General features: G+C 45.4%; 1 long non-coding RNA gene across 1 annotated transcript; it reads right to left on the reverse strand.

Annotated features, from left to right (window-relative positions):
* Positions 1 to 1735: 1735 nt before the first annotated feature.
* On the reverse strand, positions 1736 to 5770 carry LOC131424862 (uncharacterized). The gene is made up of 3 exons (XR_009228448.1): positions 5191 to 5770; positions 2245 to 2354; positions 1736 to 2119 (listed from the first exon to the last, which is right to left on the reverse strand). It is a non-coding gene; the product is annotated as an uncharacterized LOC131424862 (long non-coding RNA).
* Between the last annotated feature and the right edge of the window lie 1046 nt (positions 5771 to 6816).

Here is a 6816-nt window from a genome sequence, read left to right on the forward strand (position 1 = left end):
TCCAGACAATGTTGCCAAAGAGCAAGGGTTGTGAGTGCAGATACCCCAAGAGTCCCTGTGGGATCAGACAAGGCCAGGTAGGACCGAGGATGAGGGTAGGGAGAAGAAGGGCGTGGAGTACCCTTCACTAGGAATCCTAACTACTGGAATAAAGGCGAGACACTGGAAGGCATGCATGCCAGGATGTCTGCTTCCTCCAAAGGACCTCTCACTCTGCCTCTCCAGGGTTCTGATTGCTCTTGTGGGCAAGAACTCAGTGGAAAAGATGTAAATCGTGCCCGGGAAAGGCACAACCTCCAGAGGGAGAAGGTGGCAAGGGCGCCTCTCAGTTTAGAGTGGGTCCAGGGGCTCCGCAAGGAAGAGCTTCGAATTTTATCTTATTTCTCCAACATCTTCGTTCGACTTCTCAGGAACTGGGTATTCGAAGTCCCATACACAACCAAATAACACCACGGAGGGAGGAAACTCGTTCTTAGTATCTTGCCAGGCTTGGTGGAACCTTCTGGGCGCTTGGTACATTCTTGTACCCAGCATGTCTCCTCCCACCTTTGAAGTGCTACCACCGGAGTGGCCCTGGCGCCTCGCAAAACGGAAAGGCGAGTTGCAGAGCTATGTGGTCCTCCGCCAGCGAGAGCTGAGAGCTTGAGAGCCTCCGCCCGCGCCTTCCACTGTGGATCCTTTCCAGCTCCATCTTGGGCATCTCAAATCCTGCCATGTCCGGATGTCCCCGGGAGTGCCAAGGGATGCTGGAAGGAGTCGATGGGAGGTTGCTTGCTCTTCGCTAAGAGGGGACAAATCCGTATTGTTTTATCGTCCATTAGTATTTGAAAAAAAAAAATAAATAAATAAAAACTGGAAGTAGAAGGAAGGAAACGCTTTCTCTTCCTCCCGTCCCCTCGTAGCAAACCCGAGAGGGAGATCGTGCCTTGGGTTTGTTGGTGTTTGAGACTCATCCTAAAGGCAGAGACAGGGAAGGCAGCGCTGAGGTGGTGTCCCAAAGATACCGGACGTTTGAACAGTCACTGCCTGCCCCAACCTCTTTCAGGAAGGTTCCAATTCCGTGCCACAGTGCAACCAATCCGGTTCCCATCCTGTTTCTCCACCTCTTCGCGGAGAATCCGAAAAGAAAACCTGGGTTTCTGGGAGACCCAACACACTTCCAATCTGGAAGTTCCGCGGGGACCCAGCCCCCAGTCCCCCGCCCCTCTCCAGCCTGGCCGCCACGTCTGGTTGCGGAGTGGCTCGGCCGGCCGGGGGTGGGGCTCCGGCACCGCCCCGGCCCGGGATTCGCGAAGTCACGAGCTTCGGCAAGCACGCGGGGGCACCTTCGCCCACGGACACGCCCTTTCTGCGGAGGCAGCCCCCAGCGACCCTCTGCTGAGCTCCAGCTACTTGCTCACGACGCTGCCAAACTGCTCAAGGCCTTTCAGTCATTCCCAACTTTAGAGAATCTCCCAGTCCGCGTCTCTACCCGCTGGCCGCATCCCACAAGACCGGGGATGCTAGCCTGCGGGGGAAACGCCAAATCTCCCCACAGGCTCGGCTGCACGGACCACCTTCCTTTTTCGCCCCTCCCCTCCCCTCCGCCACGTCCCCCGCCCCCCTCCGCGCACCCATTTTACAGTCTGGGGCACCAGGGATACTGTGCGCAGCCTTTCTGGCGGACCCAGAGCAAAAAAAAAAAAAAAAAAAAACACCCGAGAAAAGGGAAAGATTAAAAAAAAAAAAAAAAAACACAAGTGCTACCTTGGCAACCACGGGCGTTTAGTGGCCAGCTGGTGGGCTGGGAGGGGCGGCCGCTGCCCGCCTGCCGCTGGTACTCTCCTCGACTACGCGTATTCTTAAGCAATAACAACGTAATCCGTATTATCCACCCAAGAATACCCGTCACCGAAGAGAGTCAGAGGACCAAGCTGCCGCTGCCGCTGCCGCTGCCGCTGCTGCCGCTGCTACTGCCGCTGCTGCCTCCAGAACTCTTGCTACTGAGCCCGCCCCTGGCTGGGGCTGGGCTGAGCTTGACCGGGACCATAAATCCATAACTCGATTTCCCTAAAGAAGGATCCAAAGCCGAGCTCGGCTGCTTCTTGATCAAATCCAAATGGCTGCTCTATTTCCAATTCTGAAAGACAAATCACAAAACCAAGCACTTAACCCAGAAGAAGAGTGCTCTCTACCCAAGTAGGAGGGACAATGTGGCAAGGCAGTTTGGGCACAGGGTGGAAGTGATAGCAACCTTCAGTTTACCTGGTGATTTCCCAGTGTTTTCCTCTGTACTTGCTCTACTTCGTGCCCACTCTGGTCTCAGCCAGCCCACTCTAGGTGCTTTGATGGAGTGTCATGGCAGCGAGAGAACCCTGTAAGAAACATGCACAGTTAAGCACACAAATATTACAAATGTATTTGCCTAGACGGCTTTAGGAAGAAGTGAGGCTCAAATAAAGATAGTGTCATGCATGGATGAAATTTTCAGCAGTGTGTTTTGGAAATGCATTTTCTCAAGCCCAAGATCACAGAATATAAACACTCATTCAATTTACTACTTGAAATCAAATACTTATAGATCTACAAAAATAGGCATCTCTCCTTTGAAGGCCTTAGAGCTATATACAACATGATTTTTAGAGGAAAAATAAAGCTTCAAGGCACAAAATAATTAAACCCATTTTCCATAGTATCTGAACTCACTAAGTTGACAAGTTGGTAGAGTTTCTATGATTTAGGCATCGTTTTGTACCAGCACAATGTTTAATTTCACAGCCCATCCTTGTAATATACAGTGTAAATGCAATGCTGTGCAGCTGTTGTGAACACCTTTACATGAAAACCTTTGAAGCTCTGTCTGCATAAAAAATAATTTTCAGAAGAAAGCCAATGAAACTTATTTGCAAAGTAACTAATTTTGGCATTCAGAGAGAGAATCTCTGTGATTCTTTGATGATCAATATGGCTCTTACTTGAAAGCTTTGTCTTAAGACCCTGCAGTGGATATTCTGATAATAGGGGTTTATTGTTCACTAAGTAGAATGGACAAGTGCAACGTCACTACCCAAGACATGTTGTAGCACCATTAGAAAGTTCTCAATTTGCTTTCCTCTTTACTCTCAAATACATGGAAGTACATCCATGTGAGTGGAATAGGGAAGGAATATGGAAACATGGCAATAGACGATTATGATTTCTCAAATTATGTAAGTGCAAATAGCTCTTCATCAAGAAGTAATTATATAACTGAATCTCTCCCACTACCACAACTCATCTCTAACTGACCTGGTTGTAATTCAAGGCACTTAGGTTGTATTTGCTCTTATCATTTTTAAAAATATAACACTTCTCCAGGCACACCAACTCATCATTTTCCTGACATGTTACTTACAAATAGAAAATCAACATGAATTCTAGGTTTTATGAGCAGATGTTTAGTATATAATGTCTGATGCTTAAAATAACTCAAAGAAAAAATAGCATTGATCAATTACTAGCCTATTTTATGTTATTTTCAGATAACTCTTAAGTACACCATTTACAACAAGACTGATGCCAATTAAATAAATTAATAAGCCACTATTTTATGCCATTACCTAACATAGGTACAGAGTGGAGCTTTTCTTTAATGCTAAAAAAAAAAAAAATCCAGAAAGCTGACAGGTTCTCTTCAGCTTGAACTCCTAGAAACAAAAGCCCTTAGGGAAAGTAATGCAATAGTCTATGAGCAAAGTGTACATTTGCTTCTGAACTCTTCCATTTAAATCTCAACTACCATTAAAAGGAAAACAAGACACATTATAAAAATAGGATTTGATTTACTAAATGGAATGTTTTTAATTCAAAAAATGGTTAAAGCATGCACACACACACACACACACCACAGAAACACACAGTGCATCAGAATTACAGCACAAATACCCACACAGCTTTTCACCTTTTCAGTGCTTCCTAAGTAGTCTGCTTTACTTTAGCTTCTTCACAATTAAAATAAATCTCTCTCTCTCTCTCTCTCTCTCTCTCTCTCTCTCTCTCTCACACACACACACACACACACACACACGCACGCACTTTGACCCACAGACTCACACGTTTTTAAAAAAACTAGAAAAACGCAGTTGATAGGCTTTTTTCCTACCCAAGTAGCAGTGCCAGCTTTTTCCCTACCTACCCAAATGTTCCACCAGCTTCAGCACCTGGACGAGTGGACAGCTCAGCCCGGGCTGACTGCCGGCAGCACTTGCAGCAGAACTGACGCTCTGAGCTCTAACCAAAGCGCTCTCGTGCTTCGGCGGGGCAGCCAGACTTACGAGAACACCATTTCCTATGAGACCACTGCCGCTGGGTGCATATTCAATTCAAACCTCCTTAAGCTGTCGGATTTCCCCCACCCATCTACCCTCCCCCCTTCTCCACCCTCCACACAAAAACAGAAAAGGGAAAAAGCCCAATACTATCAGGGCGTTTGTTGATCAACTTACACTTTGCTTTTGAATATTTAGATACTGCTAGCGGAGCAATATCAGCGGAGGCTTAGGTCCGCATTAAGTACCTTTGTTCATCGACTCCTGCAAGCCATGTTTATTAGAATCTACGTTTCTCTCGCGCCCCAATAACTAGAAGTGTGTTTGGCTGCCAGGGGGGCTTTCAGCACCTTTCAATCCCTCAAGGCCACCGCGACTGACTGCTGGTCCCCACTACTTTCCCACCCTATCCCCCCACACTCCAATACCCATCCCAGTTAAAGGCTTGGTAATTAGAAACCAAATATACATAAAGAAACGCGACAAAGCAATCGGTTTGAGGAAATAAGCCAATTAAGCTAAAGCAGAAATATCTCTCCCTCCCTCCCTCCCTCCCTCTCTTCTCTCTCTCTCTCTCTCTCTCTCTCTCTCTCTCTCTCTCTCTCCCCCTTGGCTCCCTCCCTCTTTCCCTCTCTCCTTCCCTCTCAAGTAGAAAGGGGGGAAACACCAAGGAGAGGGAAAAAAATCGGGAGGAGGGTGGTAGTTGACTTTTACAATCAATGGAAAAACACTATACACATCTTTACTGAATAATACTCTCGTTCTCAGACAAAAAGAAACACATTTATCGATGTAAACATAGTCTCCCTCTCCCACACATCCTACATCCTTTACGTTTGCTGAGATTTGTCTTGCGGTATAGCAAAGTAACTGTCCACAAATCCATCTCGATTGAAGTGCTTACCCTCTAAATCCAGGTTTCAAGCGGAACTCCAACTGTGTGTAGAAGCCAGGGAGTCATCTGATGTGTGGTGAGGTAGGCTTTGGGCAGCGGGAGCTGCTTCCCTCCGAGTGCCGGGTTACAGTGTTAACAAGCCCTGGGAAGGGACCTTGGCGCCTCGCGCTGGCTGTGCCCCAGTGCCTTCGCGTGGTGGCGGCTTGCTCACGCTTCCGAGGAGTCCCAGGCGATAGCCTTCAGCTGATGCGAGCTTCCAGAAAGGAGTGGAGAAGGGGGGAAAAAATCATCTAATGCAATCAAATCGATCTGATCTACACCATCTGTCGCCTGCCACTATACACAAACGTTAAAATAGGAAAACGGAAAACACTGACAGCCCGAGAGGGTTGGTCTGCAAAGAGTTCATTTTTAGCAGAGCATAACTGGGTATGGTCGGCATACAGTTACAAAAGCTGCTGTTAACCATCCAGTAGTGGATCCCAAACATGCTAATGGTGGATTAATTGAGGAAGATCTGACGTGCGAGCTTCATAGTCTCTTATTCATGACTTCCCAATGGGAAAGGACCAATGCCTTGTGGGACTATGGTAACATACAGTCAAAAAGCTGCTAAGAAAATGGCTGTGTGTTCACAGCACCTCTCTCTGATAACAAACATATGTCGACTAAAACGATTTAGTAGAATGGGAGGGGGGGTGTTGGAGAATAAAATTTTCTTTCCTAGTGTAAGCAACCCCCATATTCTTTCCTTAAAGAAAGCAAAAATAGATACCATATCTTTACCATGGTGGGGGGAAAGGATGTTTAAAAAGGTTTTTATCAAGATCAAACTCTGCCATATAAAAGAAACGGAACACTCCTGTGCAGCAATTCTTTTATAAAAAAATCTATTATCATTTTTTTTCCTTACTGTGATCAAAGTAGATCCATAGCATGTGCTGTATATAGAAACTCAGCCCAGTTAATCCCACTAGGATTGACTCATGGTTGTTTAATGCCAGGTATCCTTTTGACTTCTTGAAATCAGGATGCCTTTTGGGCAAGTCATTTTGTATCATTTAAAACTGACATAATGAACCATTAAGTGTGATTGCAGTTTGGAGATGGGGAGAGGATTTTTTTTTTTTTTTTTAATTTTACAATTACTCCCTCCATCCAAAACCTCTTTGGTCTCTTTCCAGTCTTTCCTGATCAGTTGGTGGGGAAGATACAGAAATGGGGAAGGGAGTGGAAATCCCCAGGGGGAGGGAGAGAGAGGGTAGATTATCAATAACCAATAAATTCTATTCTATCTGTAATAAAAATAAGAATAAAAGAGAGATCACTTTATTATTAGTTCATCATGATATTTAAATATAGACCAGTTTTCAAAATTGATGTTTTATATGTGAAAGAAAACATATTGCAAACAGTAGGGTGACTGTCCCCCCCGTCAATTTGCAATTATAAGATTTTTAAAGGAGGAATATGGAGTTTATCATCTAGACATGTGACATTCTTTTATTATCCCTTCTAAATATTCCACGTTTATTCTCGTTTTGTCATCCATGTGAACACTCAAAACTTTGATTCCGCTGCCTTTTTAAAAATAGAACATACATTTCATAAATTCTGTAGTAAACAATTAGTGTT

Source organism: Marmota monax, unplaced genomic scaffold, assembly GCF_021218885.2.
Source record: "Marmota monax isolate L192 unplaced genomic scaffold, Marmota_monax_Labrador192_F-V1.1 WCK01_AAM20220418_F8-fsc00070, whole genome shotgun sequence".
NCBI classification, from domain to species: Eukaryota; Metazoa; Chordata; class Mammalia; order Rodentia; family Sciuridae; genus Marmota; species Marmota monax.